Consider the following 22,372-nt stretch of genomic DNA (forward strand, 5'->3'; position numbering starts at 1 on the left):
GGACTAGTAAAGACTATTGCACTTTGTTTAATTTCTATCTGATTCCATCCTAACTTGCCAGGTGCCATCACCAAATCAAACCCAGCCTTCAATTTTCAACTAAGCAAGTAGATTGAATTAATATATTAGTTAGCTGCCCTAAGTTAGTTGAGTTTTGGATCACCATTTTCCAGAAATGAGGTGTGGATATGAATGTTTATTGTTAAACAGAGTCGTGTAAAAACATATTTGCTTACTCTTAGATTATATACTTTTCTATTCTGTGGTTATTCCACATCTAGTTATCGCTTGCTCTGCCTCCCTTTGAGTGCTGATGGCAATTCTCACTTGAAAAAATAATCAATCATTTATATGCTGGTAATATATCTTTGATTAACTTTTTTTTTTTTAAACAAATGCTATTAATTTTTTCTTTTACACTTTAAGCTCTATATTTATGTGCACTTTCACTAATAAAAGCTAAACAAGAAGAAGAAGGCACACGGAAGAGAGGATGTGATAGCCCTGCCTTGTCAGGGGGGAATGAAAGTTCAGTAGAGGTTGATGGAGCATATCACTTTGGATTCCATAAAGCACTGATAACTTGTACTGCCTAAATTGTTTAGATCTGGCCTATGACACAGCTTTTGCTGTCTCACCAGACTATTGATTTTCCCTAAAGATCACACATACATAGAGAGGCTTTTGGTCAGTGAGCGTCATCCATTAGTCTCTTAAAGTCCCTTCACATGTTGGTTCCACCCAACACAGCATTTAGCAGGGGGCAAAGAATCAGCCTATATTACTAATGACCCCCTTCACGCTATGGGACTGCACAGAGCCTGGAAACACTCTTCACATCGCCTACACATATTTCCTCTCCCTTCAGTTGCAAAGCAGATTCAAAGTGTGTGTTTTCATTTAATGTATTTTTGTATTAACTTTAAATACTGCCTGTATTTTTTTTAAGTTCATGTTCTAAAGTGTTTTAGTGGCACTGTAACATTGTAGCGTAACCGGTTGGAATGATTGGTTAGGTGCTTGTTTATTCTTTTCCATAATAATAATGATGATGCAACGGAAAGGCTTGTTGTTGAACAAATTAACACTATTAACAGCTGCATTGATGACAACGTTTTTCAAATGTAAAATGTGCATTGCAATCATAAGGTGTGGCCACGTTGAGGTGATAGCATCTTTTCTTTTTGATTTTGTGGCATGCTCTTGCAATATAATAATTAACCAACGAATCAGCTCCCCAAAGCCAATGCTTGTTCTAAGTTGTACTTTATCTGCTGCTTTTCTGTTTTTTAATAGTGTTTGCATCTCTTTTGAAAATGTCTTTAAGTTTTTGTTATTTTTGCCATACAGGTGTCTGTAGTTCCTGAACCCACAAGACATCCTCAGATGGCAAACACCCCCATACAATATTCACTTTGGTGAGGGGTATGGATGGCTAAGAAGTTACAGTGAGAGTCTGCAGCCTCAGCCACCCTCACATTCACATGGAATGAAAAGGTGGCCAGACCTTCTACGACCAGGGGCCATATTACAGAAGTTCTCAAAGGCACAAGTGGTATTTGCGTCTGCTTTGTGCGCCCCGGGGCACTTTGCAATTACAAAAAGGAGCATAGATGCTTGTCCAGCCTTTCTGTAATAAATATGTAGTGCTTCGCTATTGAGCGGAGACATTCCCTAATTTGCATGGAGGCATGGCCCCCTGCAAATGAGGGAGTAACTTTGCCTCTACACCTGCACCGTAATACCGACATGGGGGTAGAGGCAAACATGTCCTTTGGAGACACACTGAAAGTGTGCCACAAAAATGTGGTGCACTGTCAGTGTGCCACCCAATGGCAGCCCTCTCAAAGAATAAAAGGGGGTCCAATGGACCCCCCAACCCCTTACACACACATCCTCCTGCCGGCAGGTGCAGTCACTCACTGCACCCGCCTGTAAGTGAATCTCTAATCCCTTATGAAAGTGCAGTATGGTGCTGCCTGCACAGAGAAACCTGGAGCAGCTTTCATACAGATGCTCTGTATTTCTCTTGAATGCTCTGCACTGGGGGTAGCCAAGTTTGCGGCTGCCCTGAGGGCACTGCATTCTTCCTAATACCTAACACCTGGGTTACAATCAAACTAGGAAGTGGAGCCAACCTTTAATGGGCCATTCCAACAACAAACGGCCGCAAACAGGGGTGTATGTTGGCACCAACGATATTTAATGTTTTTCTCACAGACCTCTCCCCAACTATGTCCTCCATAAACTTGCATGCCCCTAAACTAGGGTCGATACAGCTGTCTAAAGTTTTGTACGCTGACAACTGTGCAGAACTGGGGTTGGGATGCAGCAACTTCTGGGAGCGACCTAAGCTTACTCCCTGGTAAATGACCTGAAAATGAATAGCAAAAAATAATAAATCATGATTTTTGCTGGGAGGACCTTAAAGGGAATTACCAGCTGGTTCCTTGGTAGGATTCAGAAAAGGGGGTGGTGATGAACAGAGTGCCTGAATTAAGCAGACCACTCTTACCAAGTCCAAAGATCAGGGCTTGATCCATCACCGTTTTTTAGCTCACTGCACCATCCCAGCTCAGAACTTGGCTATATGCAAATTAGTCTGTTCCTGTCCCAGTGCATGATGGGAACAGGGCAAACCAAACTACCAAGCCAATTCTTGTACTGGGAAGGAAACAAGCTTCCGGGGACCGGTTTCTGCCATTTCAGGCGTCGCCGGCCCGGCTTGCTTGAATCCTGATGGTGCAATGAGCAAGGGACTCACATCTGAGTATACCCTTCCACGCTTATGGTGGACAAAATGATTCAGAAAAGGGGGTGGTGATGAACAGAGTGCCTGAATTAAGCAGACCACTCTTACCCAGTCCAAAGATCAGGGCTTGATCCATCACCGTTTTTTAGCTCACTGCACCATCCCAGCTCAGAACTTGGCTATATGCAAATTAGTCTGTTCCTGTCCCAGTGCATGATGGGAACAGGGCAATAACGGTGATGGATCAAGCCCTGATCTTTGGACTGGGTAAGAGTGGTCTGCTTAATTCAGACACTCTGTTCATCACCACCCCCTTTTCTGAATCGTTTTTGGCCACTATAGGTGTGGCAGGGTATACTCAGACATGAGTCCCTTGCTCACTGCTCCATCAGGATTCAAGCAAGCCGGGCCGACGACGGCTGTAATGCCAGAAACCGGTCCCCGGAAGCTTGTCTCCTTTCTGGTGAAGAATTGGCTTGGTAGTTTGGTCTGCCCTGTTCCCATGATGCACTGGGCTAGGGACAGACTAATTTGCATATAGCCAGGTTCTGAGCTGGGATGGGGCAGTGAGCTAAATAACGGTGATGGATCAAGCCCTGATCTTTGGACTGGGTAAGAGTGGTCTGCTTAATTCAGACACTCTGTTCATCACCACCCCCTTTTCTGAATCGTTTTTGGCCACTATAGGTGTGGCAGGGTATACTCAGACATGAGTCCCTTGCTCACTGCTCCATCAGGATTCAAGCAAGCCGGGCCGACGGCGGCTGAAGCTTGTCTCCTTTCTGGTGAAGAATTGGCTTGGTAGTTTGGTCTGCCCTGTTCCCATGATGCACTGGGCCAGGGACAGACTAATTTGCATATAGCCAGGTTCTGAGCTGGGATGGGGCAGTGAGCTAAATAACGGTGATGGATCAAGCCCTGATCTTTGGACTGAGTAAGAGTGGTCTGCTTAATTCAGACACTCTGTTCATCACCACCCCCTTTTCTGAATCGTTTTTGGCCACTATAGGTGTGGCAGGGTATACTCAGACATGAGTCCCTTGCTCACTGCTCCATCAGGATTCAAGCAAGCCGGGCCGACGACGGCTGTAATGCCAGAAACCGGTCCCCGGAAGCTTGTCTCCTTTCTGGTGAAGAATTGGCTTGGTAGTTTGGTCTGCCCTGTTCCCATGATGCACTGGGCCAGGGACAGACTAATTTGCATATAGCCAGGTTCTGAGCTGGGATGGGGCAGTGAGCTAAATAACGGTGATGGATCAAGCCCTGATCTTTGGACTGGGTAAGAGTGGTCTGCTTAATTCAGACACTCTGTTCATCACCACCCCCTTTTCTGAATCGTTTTTGGCCACTATAGGTGTGGCAGGGTATACTCAGACATGAGTCCCTTGCTCACTGCTCCATCAGGATTCAAGCAAGCTGGGCCGACGACGGCTGTAATGCCAGAAACCGGTCCCCGGAAGCTTGGCTCCTTTCTGGTGAAGAATTGGCTTGGTAGTTTGGTCTGCCCTGTTCCCATGATGCACTGGGCCAGGGACAGACTAATTTGCATATAGCCAGGTTCTGAGCTGGAATGGGGCAGTGAGCTAAATAACGGTGATGGATCAAGCCCTGATCTTTGGACTGGGTAAGAGTGGTCTGCTTAATTCAGACACTCTGTTCATCACCACCCCCTTTTCTGAATGGTTCCTTGGTAGGAACAGGATCGATGAAACAACATGCTACAAGTACCTCAGCCTCTTATTTGATAACAACAGCTCATTCAAGCCACACAAGGAGGAAACCAAAAGGAAAGGGATTGCTCTTGCGGCAGGATTCTTGCTCATATTTAAGAATTTAAGTGGAGGCACTCGTTCATCCCGATACTAGAAATCGGAAGAGCAAAAGTGGCCTCAAACCTGGCCTATGGCAGTGAGGCCCTTCGAGGCAGACACACGCTGGCCCTGGACACTTCAGTAGCCTGAATATATAGGCACATCTTACTGCTACTCCGACACACCTCACCAACCCAGATCAGGCTGGAGTTTGGACTAGCAAAGCAATCCCACGCCAGGCGCACAGCTGTTGACATCTTCTGCCATGAGCTCAAAAACACAGAAGAAAGATCCATCAACCATCATATCTGGTAAGAGATCACTAAAAAATCAAGCTCACCTGCCCGAGAGTATCTCAACAAAACAATCGACTTGCTAGGATTGGCAGATTGTGATCTATTTAAAAGAACAGTTTAAAAAATCACCAACATAACTGCCTCACTAGAAGACAGAGCATCCATAGAAAAATGCTCTCATGCCTGGTTCATACTGAACAGTTAGAAGACTCAGACCACAGCAGTACCTCGGCGAAGTTTTAAACTCCAGGACAAAAAGCAAATACTTGACCTACCGCCTGGGAATTCTACTGTCTCCATTGCACACCAGTCCCTGACTGAGGGCTGAAGGGGATATGACCTGTCGGCTTTGTGGTCTCGTAATAGAAAATCTGGTCCACACCATCTGCCGCTGCAAGTCTACTCTAGACATGCGGCGACCTGGCTGCGCCCGCTATGGAACCTGCCAGGGGTGCCCTCCTGCAGGCAAGCCATTTTGGCCTGCCTTAACTCTTCAGATCAGAGAACCATCTCCAGAACTGTAAAGTATATTCAGGGAGTAAAGAGAGACCTGAAAAAGGCAGCAGGTGCGCAGTCATCTTTGGACACAAGCAAACCCACCCCTTTCAGCTACTTGATCCACAGCGTGCTGCCAAATGGTCTTCTTAAACAAGAACCCTTATTGCTGGTCAATGCTATCAAACACCACTTAATTACAACAAACTGTATGTTCACATATGAAATAGCTTCTTTTGCACCAGCACTTTGACCACCGTTTTTTAATTCATGTTTTATAACAGTTCAGACTTTTATCTAGAGTTTTGCACATTGTATCGGTTTTATGATAGTTCTGCTTTATACCCAGACTTTTGCATGTAGTAACGTTTTTAATGAATCTAACAATAAAGGCTGATTGACTGATTGATTGAACAAGTTGCTGCTTTGTTTCATTATTGTTAATACATGAAATATGATGTATGTGAAAAAACCTTATCTCTGTGAGTTGCAGAAGTGATGGTGCCTTGCAAATGATGAGGAATCAAAATGTATTAACAATAAGGAATAACAGAGTTCATATTCACTACAAGGTGTATATCAATTTATACACGTGAACTTAAATACTCCCTATGATCTATTAATACCTATCCAATCGTGGTCAACTCTATGGCGAACCATTAAACCATGGCTCTTTGTGTGTGGTATGAATTATGGAGGTTTACGATACTGTTCAGTACTCTGTAGCATTGTATTCTCTTCAAACACAATGTTTTATACAATAAAAAGAGAAAGGAGTACAAGCCAAGACCTGGCTGTTTGGTCAGTAGCCCCCACTCTCCCCCCCACTCCCCTCCCAGCGCCTTGAGACCCTCGCGGGTATGTAGTGTGCTTTACAAATGATTGAATGATTGAGGAGTAAGGTTCTTCTGAAATATTGTATAAGCACCCTAAAGGTCATGTGACATCACTTTCTGTGAAGAGTCAAGGTCAAAGGTCATGATGATGTCACTTCTTGTGATGTTCTTAAAGTCAAGGGTCTATGATGCCACTCCTGCTACCCCTGATGTTTTGGTGAAGTGACGCCCATCACCACTAGACAGCTACACCCACAAGCAGCCTGCCAATTGCATAACATCATCATAGATCATGACCTAGTAGATGTGGGGCTACTCAGACCTAAAGATGCGGCTGAAGGTACATGTACTACATATACCCATAGCACGTGGTCCCGGATAGACTACTGGTTGGTCTCTGGTGCTATATGGCCCTGTGTGGTGTGCATAGAGCACCTGTCGATAACGCTATGTAGTGGGCATTTCAGTGGAAGCAGCTTTAGTAATGTATTTGCCGCGGTGTACTCCAGATGCACCACCAGCCTCATACCTCACCCTTACCGCCCCCTGCTCAACGGGCGCGGCTCATTGCCACACTTGTTCTTTGGTGAGGCTGGGACTTTTCACAACCCCTACAACTTCAGTCGTGTAACAGTGATGGCAGCACCCCCGCTCTGGAAATTCTTCCTGGCATAGGGGGTAGTCCAGGTGTGTCAGACCACACGGGAGTTCGTGTCCCTTAATTGACTAGGACTTGGAGAGAAAATCTTCCCTTTCCCCAGTTCCCTATCATGGACTATATGAGCCAAATTGGCAAATGCCACTTAGCCTCTGGCCCAAAGTCACGGCGAACACACAAATGTGCGCCCTTCGGACTTCACACACGTCGTACATTAACCGATACAGACAGGGGCTGCGGCGTGATACACACGTGCGCTTCACCCAGGTGCCCACGGTGGCGGAGAGGGGCCTCTCCAAGAAGCTATAACATGCCCCCATTTCATCAAGTGCCAAGAAGTTATGACTTATGAAGGGGTGAAATCTTACACTCTGCGAACTATACTATACATTCGTCCAAGCGCCCAGAAGCCTTGACGATAGCAAGCAGGTAATCTTCAAATCTATAACATGCTATACATGTATCCAAGCGCCCAGAGGCGGCCACCTTCGCCGTGAGTGTGCTACCGAGTTTCACTCCCAGCATGGCTGCGTGGCAGCCGCTGTAATCTCAGCCCCGGCTCCTCGGTTATTTTTGGGCCTGTCCTGTTGGCTGAGGTCAGGAAAGTGTCCGGCCCAGGAATAGCCTCGGATCCCAGCTCACATACCTCGGGGTGGGCAGGATCTGATGTCGGAGCACAGATAGGCCTTCACACACGTGCACGGCGGCACTCGCCTCACACTTCACTACTCTTACACGACCGCGGCACACTCTCCTGCGTGCACACGTATTCACCACGTACACTCCTTGAAAACAACCACGCGCACACTTATGGTGGCATTCTCACACACACACACTCATTCGTACTATAACAGCCTCACGCACACACACCTGCACAGCACACATACACGTTCGCATACATCCATGGACAAAAGACCATCATAATCTAAAACGTTCACATTTACACAGGTTTAGACATGAACACACGCACTATCACTCTCGAACTTTCACTCACGCATGTGGCAACACACAGGAGCCACATACACACACAAACACTCACAATCAACCTATTCCATTTAAATAGAATCACCCTTTTCACACCTGTGTTCTTACGTCTGCATTTGTTCACGTGACGCACTCACATTCCCACTCGATAGCTGTCTTACACGAATACCCTTCAGTGTGAGCACACTTCAGTTCAATCACACTTCCATTCACCCACACACTCCCTTTTGCGCACACTTCCACTCACGCGCTGTAGCATTCAGAAGCAGGTATTTTTACACATGCATTCGCACTCAGAACCATTCATGAAAACACCTAGGTTCATATTTGCGCACGTGCAGACGATCCATCTCTCTTCCACACACACACACACACGAAGACTTTCGGGCATGCTGGCATTTTCCTACATTGGCCCGCACCCTCATTCACACGGGCATACCTTCCTATTTGCGCACACTTATATTCATACCGACTCGTGTTTATATAGGCTCTCATGTCATCGTGATCACGCATGCTTGCATTCTCGCACACTAGAACCCCACATACATCCACACAGCCTTAAATTCACCCATGCTTGAATTTGCACACACTCAATTGCACTAACTTATTTACAGTCATTTGTACACACATCCACACACTTTCACTCACCCATGCGTTAGCACACAGTTATACTTGTGCACAATTTCATTCATGACCTCTGTTATTCACACTTGCGCATCAACAAACACTCAAACACTTTTGCCTCCACTTTCTTTCACAAACATACATTTGCATCCCCTTTTACTCAGCTACTCACACGAACCAATTCACATACCACAATTGTCTCACTATCTTTACACACGTTCCAATGTGCTTACATTTGTTTCACAAACACACTAGAATTCATGCACATCAACATGCACTCAACCCCATTTGTAAACACAGTTGCGCGCACACACCCCTGCATTCCCAGACACTCGCAAATTAACACACTTCGATTCGTGCGCACCTCAGTTTATACATCTACAGTTTGTGAATTCTTCATTTCAGACGCTTTAGTTTATAAGCGCTTCATTTGCAAATATACTACTTCACACTTGGCACACTCCCGTTACCCACACTTACATTCACAAACATATACAAGACCACAGACGTTTGGATTCCTCTTTTACACACCCACCCCTCGCTGACACACATACACTCGTTCAATCAATAAAACTTTATTTAGTTTGTTACAACCATAAAAGTATACACATTACATATATTCATTCTGTTAAAAGCATAGGCGAATTCTAAAAAATACACTCGTTCACCCACACACCCACATTCCCACTCATGCCTACAGGTGGACACCACTCACACTGACACTCACATGTGCACAGCATGGCATGTGCACAATGATATTCCACACCATCATATTCAACGCCATTGTATTTACATATACTCGCGCATGCGCATTTGGCCACATTTCCATTTGCACACGTTCATTCGTTCACACTTTTGTGTGCACACATACATGCAGTCACAGCGCTTGCTTGTGCACACTTCAACTCACTTTCATTTGCACGTTACTATCGGCACACACCCGTTCGCCCACACCCACTTCACATATTTCAATTTGTAAAAGTGCGCTCACACGCTTCGCTCACACGCCAGTTTCCACCCCGTCCAATCATATTCATCAGCACACACTCACTTATGCCCCACACTCACAATCGCCATCATAGTCCACGTCATGATATTCGCACACACTCGTTTTTAACACGTGCAACGCTGTTATTTGCATTATCTTCTGCACGAAATGTAGAATTCTCCTGCCAACCACTGGTGCAGAAGGATAACGTGCATTTGTCTTCTAGTTCACGTTTGTCAAGTGCTGTAGTTCATAAGTCACTGAGGGCCAATGATTGGCACTTGTGAACCCTGAACACTAGCACGTGTTTGTTGGAGAGCATGAGAGCTATTGTCATCATGTCACATTAAGACGACGGCTGCTGCCTCCTCCCCACCGGGCACACCTGCCCACGGACTCTGCGACCGATTCCCCTGCTCCCTGCCTATCAGGATCCATTCCTGCCGGTGACGGGTTGATGGCAGTTCTGACCCTGTTCAGCTGCCCCCACCCCAACCCAGGGGCTGTGGCTGCCTGTTTGAGAGGGGAGAGGAGCCTTTAGCACAGGCCGCCACCTCAAGGCCGCCAGTCGGTCCAAATATGGGACCTGCCGTCCATCTATTTATAACAGGTTAGAGACGTCTAGTGGCACGTTCTAGGGACTGAGATCCCGCCTACCAAGCCCCCTCCTCCTCTCAAACGCCTCCACATCTTCTTGATGGGGGAAAGTGCTGTTGTATAAAGCGCAGCACTCAGCAAAAAAAGCCATTTTCAAAGGAATAAGAAGCTTCATTCGAAGCCATGTCCTATACTTTTCTGCACACCATCGCAGACTTGCAGCCTGCAGCAGAATTTGTAACATTATTTGGGTAGAATCTACGCAGAACACCTTGAACTTTAAACCCCAAATTCGACCCCAGCCTCCAAACTGCAACCTCCGCTTTCAGTCGAGTCTCGCGGCCTGGTCACACTCTCGACCCAACCCTAATCTCCAAGCCTAGCACGAATCCCCACCCTCCTGAATAGGACTCTAACCCCAGTCCTTAGCGCCCACCTGGAACCCAATCTCCCCAGAACCTCCAACCAGGGTTGGATTGAGATTGAAAATCGGCCGGGGCACCCCCCCCCCAAAAAAATCGGCCCACATTTGCATAATCACTCCTCAAATCACTGCTTTGGCGTAATCTTATAAAAAAAAAAACTTTAGGAGGTGGGTAAAAAAATGCGTTAGTTCACAGTGGTGAAACAAGTTAGGCCACTTCTACTCAGGCCCCCTACCACCACTCAGTATGTGCACACATTAATGGGCCGGCCAGCGAGACAAAGGGAGTGACACCTCTTGCTAAACGGAGATAATAAGCGCCCATCTGCCTCTAGAAAGGCCACTCAGGGCCGCTGGCTGTGTTCGAACAATAGAAACAGCGCCCAAATGCCCCCCCAGACTGCTCAAAAAAGAGGCCCACAGCAGCACTCGTACACCGGCCCCTCGGGCATTGCCCGAATGCCCGCGTTACCAATCCGACGCTGCCTCCAACCCCATTAATCCCAACCACCTGACCTCAGCCACAAGTCTGACGTGAAGCATCCAGCCATGCCCAACCCTAACACTCCAGCCCTCTCGAAGACCGCTACCTTCCAAGCCTCCCACCCTAAGGACACAATCACCCCATAACTAGCAGAGACCGCTCTGGACGCCCTAACACCTGCCTGAACCTTGACCTCCAGCACTATCCTCAGACCCCGTCTTTTACCCTCCCTGGGTGACTCGGCGGTGCTGGTAAAACCAGTGAGTCTTCAGGAATCGCTCTATTCCCTGACTTTGGTTAGTTCCTTGGACCTCCAAGATGCCTTTTTCGAGGTCACTAATCCCACATCCCAGTCCACATGACCACCCCAGGGAGGACAGGCCCAGAGGCACCATCTGGGGGATCATCTAGAGGGTGGACTGGATTCTGGATCCTGGTGAGTACCATCCTACCGCCATTATCCTACAACAGCCTGGACAGTTAGGATACAACCGCGGTCTAAAACCAGCCATGTGTTATGTTAAGACAGGGTGATACTCGCAATGCAATATCCTACCAGAGTCTGATAATCGCAGTACATTACTCTGGGACAGCCGGGTGGTCATGGTGTGATGTCCTACAGCAGTCAAGTACTCATGTGCTTTATCATACCCGAGTCTGATACGGTACGTTACTCTAGAGAGCACAGTCTAATACTACTGTACTTTATCTTACCCCAGTCTGATCGGGTGCATTACTCTAGGACAGCCGGATGGTCACAGTATTATATCTTACCGCAGTATAATACTCATTAACATTATCACACCCCAGTCTGATACGGTATATTACGCTAGGGCAGCCTGATGCTCACAGTATTATATCTTACCACAGTCTAATACTCATTAACTTTATCACACCCCAGTCTGATACGGTATATTACTCTAGGACAGCCTGATGGTCACAGTATTATATCTTACCACAGTCTAATACTCATGTGCTTTATCGCACCCCAGTCTGATACGGTATATTACTCGAGGACAGCCTTATGCTCACAGTATTAAATCTTACCGCTGTCTAATACTCATGTGCTTTATCATACCCCAGTCTGATATGGTATATTACTCTAGGACAGCCCGATACTCACAGTATTATATCTTACCACAGTCTAATACTCATGTACTTTATCATACCCCAGTCTTTTCAGTTCAAAAGAATTTTATTTGGGTAAAGAATATGAAAGAATGCAAGTTACAATAATAGCAGAGTTATGATGAACATACAGTAAAAGGTATGAGATGTAAAAGGGATAAATAAGAGAATTATAGTAAAACAAAATACAGTGAAAATCAAGAGTCAGTCAAATAGTAATAAAGTAGGCATGAAACATACTATACATGCAAATCAATATAGATGATGAATAAAATTAATATAACAGGGTAAAGGAAATTATGGAGGTTTTGCAACTTCTTGTTGGAGGGGAGTTAGAGACAAGGAGCGCCTAGCATGCAAATCAAAGAAGGATATGATGGGGTCCCATAAGTGTTTTCTTTTTGTGGCTAAAGCTAATGGGTAAACAAAGGTCGTGCCCAATCTGTGGTTAGAACAAACAGCATACCACCACGACTGATATGAAAGTTTAGTGTGATCTTTCCAAAGTTTAGTGATTTGCTGAAAGGCTACAGCTAATAGTAGGTCTATTATCTTGACATTAGGTGTGTGATGAGTCCAAATAGGAGAGACTCTTCCAAAGAAAATGTGAGTTATAGAATAAGGATGATTCGAGGAAAAAATAATATTAATTTGGGACCAAACCTTAATCCAAAATAGATGGACTGGAGCACAATTGAAGAGTAAGTGAACCAGATCTGCATGTGGTGCGGAGCATGTCCAACATGTATCAGAAGAATCTGAAATAAGAGTCTGTTATAAACAAAAAATAAAGTCTGAGTAATGTTTGCAGCCCTAGAAGATTTGCGCAATTTCAGCCAAATTTTATCCCATAACTCAATAGACCATGAAACATCAAAGTCCTCTTCCCACGATGTTTCTGTCTTTGTTTTGGCACGGGGTAGTGATGGTGAGTGTAAAAAGGCATATATTTTGGAGGCTCTGCTACCCTTAGTTAATAAGGTTCGTAACGAAGGAACATCAGAGGAGTCAGTAGGGTGAGGAGGGGACGATGCATTGTAAGTAATGTATGCTGAATGCAGCGCTTGTGCCAATACCAAGTATTTGGCATGAAATGTGGGGGGTAAATTAAAGGAGGAAGCAGCTTGAGAAAAAGGAATGATGCGGTCTTGATGAAATAATTGATGTACCCAGATGAGGTTACGTTGCCTCCATGCTTTCCAAAAAATTGGTTTATTATTTATTAGAATAGAAGTATTGTGCCATATAGGTTGATGAAAAAAGGAGGAAATGAGAGACGGCGGGAGTATCTTGGAAGTATGCTTAAGAATAGGAGTAGAAAGTGATTGTGGTTTGCGCGAAAATAAAAGGTATTCCTCAAAGGTAAAAGGTGAAATACAGGATTGTTCCAAAGTTAACCATAAAGGAGAAGGCGCAGAGGGATCTAAAATCCATTTGGATGCCTGATTCAATAAAAAAGATTTATGATATTGTACAAAATTTGGAAAGTTCACTCCACCTTCTGATTTGGGTCGGGATAATTTGGATATAGACATGCGAGCCCGTTTATGTCCCCATAGAAAGAGGGATAGGATTGAATTAATTTTCTTTAAAAACTTCAGAGGTTTGAAAAAGGAATGTTGGAAATAGTAAAAAGAATTATGGGTAAGAGCATCATTTTAACCGTATCCAATCTGCCCCAACACGATAAGTAGAGGGGATGCCATTTTGAAGTGAGGGCGGTTAGTTTTTGTATGCAGTCCTCCATGCTACGAGCAATGGAACTTGAAAGAAAAGAGCTAAAATCATACCCCAGTCTGATACACTATATTACTCTAGGACAACTTGATGGTCACAGTATTATATCTTACCGCAGTCTAATACTCATGTGCTTTATCACACCCCAGTCTGATACGGTATATTACTCTAGGACAGCCTTATGCCCACAGTATTATATCTTACCACAGTCTAATACTCATTAACTTTATCACACCCCAGTCTGATACGGTATATTACTCTAGGACAGCCTGATGGTCACAGTATTAAATCTTACCGCAGTCTAATACTCATGTGCTTTATCATACCCCAGTCTGATATGGTATATTAATCTAGAACAGCCTTATGCTCACAGTATTATATCTTACCATAGTCTAATACTCATTTGCTTAATCCTACCCCAGTCTGATACGGTATATTACTCTAGGACAGCCCGATACTCACAGTATTATATCTTACCACCGTCTAATACTCATGTACTTTATCATACCCCAGTCTGATACACTATATTACTCTAGGACAACTTGATGGTCACAGTATTATATCTTACTGCAGTCTAATACTCATGTGCTTTATCACACCCCAGTCTGATACGGTATGTTACTCTAGACAGCCTGATGCTCACAGTCTAATGCTCCTGTACTTTATCTTATCCCAGTCTGATCGGGTGCATTACTCTAGGACAGCCTGATGCTCACAGTATTAAATCTTAACGCAGACTAATACTCATGTACTTTATCATACCCCAGTCTGATACAGTATATTACTCTAGAACAACTTGATGGTCACAGTATTATATCTTGCCGCAGTCTAATACTCATGTGCTTTATCACACCCCAGTCTGATACGGTATATTACTCTAGGACAGCCTTATGCTCACAGTATTAAATCTTACCGCAGTCTAATACTCATGTGCTTTATCACACCCCAGTCTGATACGGTATATTACTCTAGGACAGCCTGATTGATGCTCACAGTATTATATCTTATCACAGTCTAATACTCATGTGCTTTATCACATGATAAGGTGCATTTCTTCAGACAGCCTGATGATCACAGTATTATCTCCTATGTCAGTATAATAGTTATTAACTTTATCATACCCCAGTCTGATATGGTAGACAGCCTAATGCTCACAGTACAATATTATAGTGCCGTCTGATACTTACCCCATATTATTCTAGTGCAGCCGCTACTCACAGTAGCTGCTATTACGACAGGACGTAATGACATTCACAGTACAACATCCTACCACAGTCTAGGAATCAGAGTACATTTTGCTAGAACAGTCTGATGCTCACAGTACAATATCCTAGTATAAAGGAAGAATACTCATGGTATATTATCTTAGGACAGCCTGATCCTCACGGTACAATACCTTAGGGCAGTCAGATACTTATAGTACTTTATGATAGGGCATCTTGATACTCTCTTGATATACCTCTGAAAGTCTGACACTCACAGTAGATTGCTCTCACATGTTCTGACACTCGCAGTGGATTGCTCTCACATGTTCTGACCCTCACAGTTGATTACCCTCATATGTCCTCACACTCATAGTGGATTGCCCTGACACTCACAGTGGATTGCTCTCACCTGCTGTGACACTCACAGTGGATTGCTCTCACCTGCTCTGACACTCGCAGTGGATTGCTCTCACCTGCTCTGACACTCACAGTGGATTGCCCTCACATGCCCTGACACTCGCAGTGGATTGCCCTCAAATGTCGTGACACTCGCAGTGGATTGCCCTCACATGTCCTGATACTCGCAGTGGATTGCCCTCACATGCTCTGACACCCACAGTAGATTGCCCTCACATGCTCTGACAGTCACAGTACTTTGCACCATGCTCTGACACTCACAGAAGATTGCCCTCACGTGCTCTGATAGTCACAGTGGATTGCCCTCACATGCCCTGACACTCGCAGTGGATTGCCCTCACATGTCCTGACACTCGCAGTGGATTGCCCTCACATGCCCTGACACTCGCAGTGGATTGCCCTCACATGCTCTGACACCCACAGTAGATTGCCCTCACATGCCCTGACACTCGCAGTGGATTGCCCTCACATGCTCTGACACCCACAGTAGATTGCCCTCACATGTCCTGACACTCGCAGTGGATTGCCCTGGCATGCTCTGACACTCGCAGTGGATTGCCCTGGCATGCTCTGACACTCGCAGTGGATTGCCCTCACATGCCCTGACACTCGCAGTGGATTGCCCTCACATGTCCTGACACACGCAGTAGATTGCCCTCACATGTTCTGACACTCGCAGTGATTGCCTCACATGTTCTGACACTCGCAGTAGATTGTCAAAAATCAAAAGAGGACTAGCTAAGTTACAAGAGAAAGGGACTCAATGGAGTACGTTTGTCGGCAGACCAGTAGGTTTTTTCAAAAAGCCCTCACCCACCAACCTAGTTGGTGGCATGCTTCATCATCGGGCCCACCACAGTGACACCTAATGTGTCCCGGGTGTGCTTCAACGCCAGATTACTGCGGAGCTGGTATACTTGCTGAGTGTGCAGTGTAGTGAGTGAGATGGTGAAAGTTAAAAAACCATACAGTAGGTCCCAGTACGGTCCCAGTATGGTTTTTTAACTTTCACCATCTCACTCACTACACTGCACACTCAGCAAGTATACCAGCTCCGCAGTAATCTGGCGTCGAAGCACACCCGGGACACATTAGGTGTCACTGTGGTGGGGCCCGATGATGAAGCATGCCACCAACTAGGTTGGTGGGTGAGGGCTTTTTGAAAAAACCTACTGGTCTGCCGACACACGTACTCCATTGAGTCCCTTTCTCTTGTAACTTAGCTAGTCCTCTTTTGATTTTTGACATATAATAACGAGGATTCGGACTAGCTTATCTAGTCCTCTCTCTCTCCGTTGATTTAATAACTCGCAGTAGATTGCCCTCACATGTCCTGACACACGCAGTGGATTGCCCTCACATGCTCTGACACTCACAGTAGATTGCCCACACATGTTCTGACACTCGCAGTGGATTACCCTAATATGTCCTCACACTCATAGTGGATTGCCCTGACACTCGCAGTGGATTGCTCTCACCTGCTCTGACACTCACAGTGGATTGCTCTCACCTGCTCTGACACTCACAGTGGATTGCTCTCACCTGCTCTGACACTCACAGTGGATTGCTCTCACCTGCTCTGACACTCACAGTGGATTGCTCTCACATGTTCTGACACTCGCAGTGGATTGCTCTCACGTGTTCTGATACTCACAGTGGATTACCCTCATATGTCCTCACACTCGCAGTGGATTACCCTCATATGTCCTCACACTCGCAGTGGATTACCCTCATATGTCCTCACACTCATAGTGGATTGCCCTCACATGTTCTGACACTCGCAGTGGATTACCCTCATATGTCCTCACACTCATAGTGGATTGCCCTGACACTCGCAGTGGATTGCTCTCACATGTCCTGACACTCGCAGTGGATTGCCCTCACATGCTCTGACACTCACAGTGGATTGCTCTCACCTGCTCTGACTCGCAGTAGATTGCCCTCACATGCTCTGACACTCACAGAAGATTGCCCTCACTTACTCTGATACTCACAGTACATTGCCTCATGCTCTGACAGTCACAGTAGATTGTCGCTTGACAGCTTGATCCTCAGAGCATTATCCCAAAATAGTGCGAGTCTCAAGAACATGACTTGACCCTTGGAGCGGTGGATAATTACAGTGCAAACACTGTTCTAACACGGCTGTACACTCGCCCGGTAGGGGTACTCTCTCATGGCACCCCGATCCTCGCAGAGCAGAATATTTAACCCTCAACGCCGGCTATTCTCAGACTTTATAAATAAATAAATACATGTTAAGGAAACTATGAAAAAATTGCGGTTATGGCTCTATTGGCCGGCGCCGTCCCTTCCTCTGCAGCGCCCCTCTTATCACACCCCTGCCCACCACCGGAGCCACCGGGCCCTTCATTACTCACCGGGCCCTTCCCCGGAGGCCTCCCTCACATACCCTCCACTTCTTGGCCTCTCTTTGGAGCTCTCCCTCTGGCTCAGTGTAAAGCCTTCATGGAGCTCGTAATGGATGCCCCTTGGGGGTCTCCCTCGTCTAGTATGCCCGCGTGGGCCTCTCTTCGTTCCCTTACCGTACCTTCACGTGGGCCTTCTTCGGGGTCTCCCTCCTGTCCAGCTGTTCAGGGATGGTGGGCTCCGTCCGGGGCACTGGGAGGGGTCGGAGCTTCGGAGCGAGAGAGCTGTGGGCAGAGGGACTGTCACAGCGGGACTCCCCCTCGTGCCCAGCCTGGCCTCCAACCCGAGCACAGGAACTCGCCCCCACGTGGTGCTCTGCCCGCCCCCTCCGTGCACAAGCTTATGGCACAGGGACAGGTGCACATGTCACCAAGCATACCCGACCCTGCCTGCTTCACAGGGTCTGCAGCAGGGCTCTTCACGGGTGGAACCCTGCCAGGCACTGAGGACAGCCATCATTATGCAAATGCGTCTCATTTAGAATGATTATATGTACATTTATCTCTGGACAGTTTAAAAAGTTGCAATACCCAGGCTGGGATGGTGAGGTGCGCAGTTTGTGCCAATTAAAAACCTTTCAAAAAGGTTGGCGAGTGGGAACCTGACTTTAGTGTAGTGATGTGGGAGGTGGCAAAAATGCAAATAACACTGGTCTAATAACAAGGCTGAATTTGTTGGGCTTAACGTTTTTCTTATGAGTCTGTTACGAATGTTGGGGTTTGACAAATGCCAAGGTAGCCTTTTTTTAATTCCACTAAATGCCTGTTTCCGCCCTCCCTAGACTTCCTGCCTCTTTATCCTCTTGCTCTTGAAGGTTCTTTTTCATCTCTGCTGTCTCCCTTGGTCTCCGCTTTACTATCTTTCTCTACCCCTTTCTTTCCATTTGATGCCTTTCTCTCTCAAGTTCAGGGACAAAGTCTGATGAAAACTAAGTCTCTATCCCCCCAAAAAAGAGTGGCAATGGCCACTACCCGCAAACACCTCCACATATTTATCCCTGCCTAATAGGTTGCAGCCTATGGAAAAACCAACTCCGTAAAGATGGTCATTCTACCTAAGCTGTCTTACCTTTTCTCTTCCATACCATCAACATTCTCGAATAAAAGCCTAATGAAGGTACAGAGCAAGATTGGGAGTTTTGTCTGGGGCAACAAAGGTGTTCGTCTGGCGTGAAAAAAACTTAGACGCAGACTAAAGAAAGGCGGGCTTGCCCTCCCCGATGTAAGGCTATACGCAGCAGCATTCCAGTTTAAAAGCATACAGATGCTACTTGTGAAACCAGGAGAGTCAGCCTGGGGCAGGTTGTTGGGTGAAATGGCGCGAATGGAGGGAGGAGGAGATGGCGAGGCATTTCTATATAAGTTTGGTTCTCCAAGATTCTTCAAGCGGGTACGCTTGAAGGTTTTGAGGGCAACCTTGGAGCTATGGTATAGGCTCAGACGAAATGAAATGAAATGAAAATTATATTTATATAGCGCATAATCTACCCTGAGGCCTCGCAGCGCTTTGGCTGGAATCAGAAAGGCGACAGGATAGGGCGCTAACAGGCTCTTCCGAACAAATGGGTTTTTAAAAGCTTTCTAAATGCCAGCAGATTGTTATTCTCTCTAAGGGCAGAGGAAGGGAATTCCATATTCTCGCAGCATTGTGTGAGAATGAGCGGCCACCCCAGCGAGCTTTGTTTATCTTAGTAGTGGTGGCCAGATGTAACGAGCTGGAGCGGAGAGCTCTGAGGGGCAGGTAGGGAGTGGCTAGCGGGTACATTATGGCTGGTTTATAAACACAACAGGGGAGGAGAGGGTCCTAGGGACAGTTTAATGACCTAACAATGCTACTATCCCTACATAGACAGTTAAACCAACAAAGAGTAGCAAGAAGTCAAATAATAAGCAGAAAAAGGGCTAATATTACATTTTCTTTCACCTTCTCTACCCAATTTTATCGTTATCCACATTTCACGTATTCACGTATTCACTCACTTTACTTCACATTTAGTGCACTGCTTTTCAGTTTCCTTCGGATACACCATTCTAATTTAAATCACTGGGTCCCACAAGTAGGTCTAGGCTTTTACATCTGCCAGTCCGCTGTGGGTATACTATTCTACCTTCATGGTTTGAAGGATCCCAGATGATGAAGGGCGGATTCGATTGGTGACTGATGGGAATCTTTTCACAGAGAAGGGATACCCTATGCGTGACTTTATTAGCACACATTATGAGTTAAGCTTCTCCTTCACCTCTACATAGTAATTAGCCCTTTTTTTGCTTATTGGTTGACTTCTTGCTACTCTTTGTTGGTTTTACATTATGGCTGGACCCGTTCTACATATAGCTTTCTGGACCAGACACATGGCTTTAAACTGTACCCTAGCTGCCACAGGAAGCCAATGTAGCTTCCTCAGGGCGGGTTTGGCCGACTGCCAGCGTGGAATTTGGAAAAGCAGTCGGGCCACACAGTTTTGGGTGACCTGAAGTTTGTTGATCGCGGCCACCGGAGCTCCCAGGTAAAGAGCATTACCGTAATCCAGGCGAGAGAGTATCAGCGCCTGAACCATGATTCTCCTCGCCTGGAACGGAAGCAAAAGGAGAACTTTCCGTAGCATTCTCATCAGCCCAAAACAGGTAGATGAGGTTTTGGTGGCCTGGAAAGTGAAGTCAAGTGATTTATCTAGCCAAACTCCCAAGATTTTTATCTGTGGTTTGGGAGGAGGGGGGGGGGCTAGGCACATAGGCCAGATGGGGGCCAGGATGGTAGGTGAGGGATTGCCCAGTAGCATGATTTCCGTTTTTCCCCCATATAATCTGAGGCAGGAGAGTTCCATCCATCTGGCCGCTGCCTCTAAACAAGGGCTCAGAGTGCTAGACGACCCCTCAGCGTGGTTCAATGAGACCACAAGCTGAGTGTCGTCTGCATAGGTGACAATTCGAACGCCAAATGGATAGACTATCTCCGCTAGGGGCCTCATGTAAACATTAAAAAGTGTGGGGCTCAGGGCAGAGCCCTGGGGGACCCCACAACTGAGTGGCTGCTTGGTGGATACAGCCTCTCCTTCAAAGACCTGAAAGAAGCGCTCGTCCAGGAAGGAGGTGAGCCATGTCAGAGCCGCGCCCGACACTCCCATGCCATTGAGTCAATGTAATAAAATGGCTTGGTTAACCGTGTCGAACGCGGCGCTGAGATCTAATAATATGGTGGCTGCTTTTCCTCCCCGGTCCAGCACAGTTCTTGTTTCTTCGGTCACTGCCAGCAAGGCTGTCTCAGTCCCATGTTGGGGACGGAATCCCGTCTGGGAAGCCGATAGCAGATCGTTGGATTCTAAGTAATCCACTAGGATGTTGTTAATGTGCTTCTCGAGCAGTTTGCTCATCCAGGGTAACAGGGAAATAGGGCGAAAATTAGCTAAGTTGCTTTGGTCTAGATTGGGCTTTTTTAAGAGGGCCCTGACCATTGCACATTCCCAAGATGTCGGAACGGTGCTCGAGATGATTGAGGTGTTAAGAACATCAAGAATGACTGGACGGATTGAATCAATGACCGAAGTGAGGAACTGTGGCGGTGCTGGGTCTCTAGGGGATCCTGAGGTGAATTTAGGAATTATTTTATCTAAAGAGACAGAGTCTAGGAGGGTAAATTTTTCCAGCGTACAGGGGACCGGTATGCTGGGGTTCACTATTGTAGCAGCATCAGGTTCAATTCTGTCAGAGGCAAAAGATGAATAGATGGTCTGAATCTTCTGATAAAAAAGTTACTAGATTATTACAACGAGCAAGTGCCCCATCTAATGGTGCTCGCTCTGGGGGAGGGGAAATCAGTGACTTGGCTATCAAGAAAATTTCCTTAGGAGCATTTGCAGCTGAATTAATTTTTGTTTCGTAAAACTGGGCTTGAGCCGCCTTAATTTCGGTTTTATAAAGCCTAATTGCGGCTCTATAGTCTGCCTTCCTGTGCTGTGAGCGAGCTTGTCTCCAGATCCTTTCTAATTTACGGCATGATTGTTTCATGTCCCTTAATCTAGAAGTATACCAGGGGGCTACTTTTTGCCTTTTTATACAATGCAAGGGTTCCTTCGGAAGGACTGAATCAAGGGAATTATGGATCCAGTTGTCAAAATTAGTACTGGCTGTGTCAGGATTAGAAGCCTTCAGAGGTTTAAGTTCAACAAGCGCATATTCCCATTTGGTGGAAGAAAGTTTAGACCACTTTCTTCCCCAATGTTTTTTAGGTTCTCTTGGACGGGAGGGGGATTCCCCGTTACCCAAGTGAGGGGTATTAAATAGTGGTCAGTCCAGGGTAATGGCAGAGGCGATTCGGTGTTTAGGTTGTCAAGATTGCTATACACATGATCTAAAAGATGGCCTTTATTATGTGTCGGAAGGAATCCCTTTTGAGCCAGATCAATCGCTTGAAAGCTCAGCCGAAGACTGTTGGCTGCGGAATCTAGTGGATCATCTAAATGCAAATTTAGATCGTCCAGCACTGTAAAATTCGCCGAAGTGAGCACTA

General features: G+C 46.1%; 1 protein-coding gene across 1 annotated transcript in view; it reads right to left on the minus strand.

Moving 5' to 3' along the window:
- LOC144822850 (kelch-like protein 31) overlaps positions 1–18,136 on the minus strand; it is a 52,483-nt gene extending 34,347 nt beyond the window's left edge. Inside the window, exon 1 of the mRNA XM_078680806.1 lies at positions 17,988–18,136. The gene's annotated coding sequence lies outside the window, so the exon portion shown is untranslated. The remainder of the gene's footprint in view (positions 1–17,987) is intronic.
- Positions 18,137–22,372: the final 4,236 nt, after the last annotated feature.

Source organism: Lissotriton helveticus, chromosome 3_1 (genome assembly GCF_964261635.1).
Source record: "Lissotriton helveticus chromosome 3_1, aLisHel1.1, whole genome shotgun sequence".
NCBI lineage: Eukaryota > Metazoa > Chordata > Amphibia > Caudata > Salamandridae > Lissotriton > Lissotriton helveticus.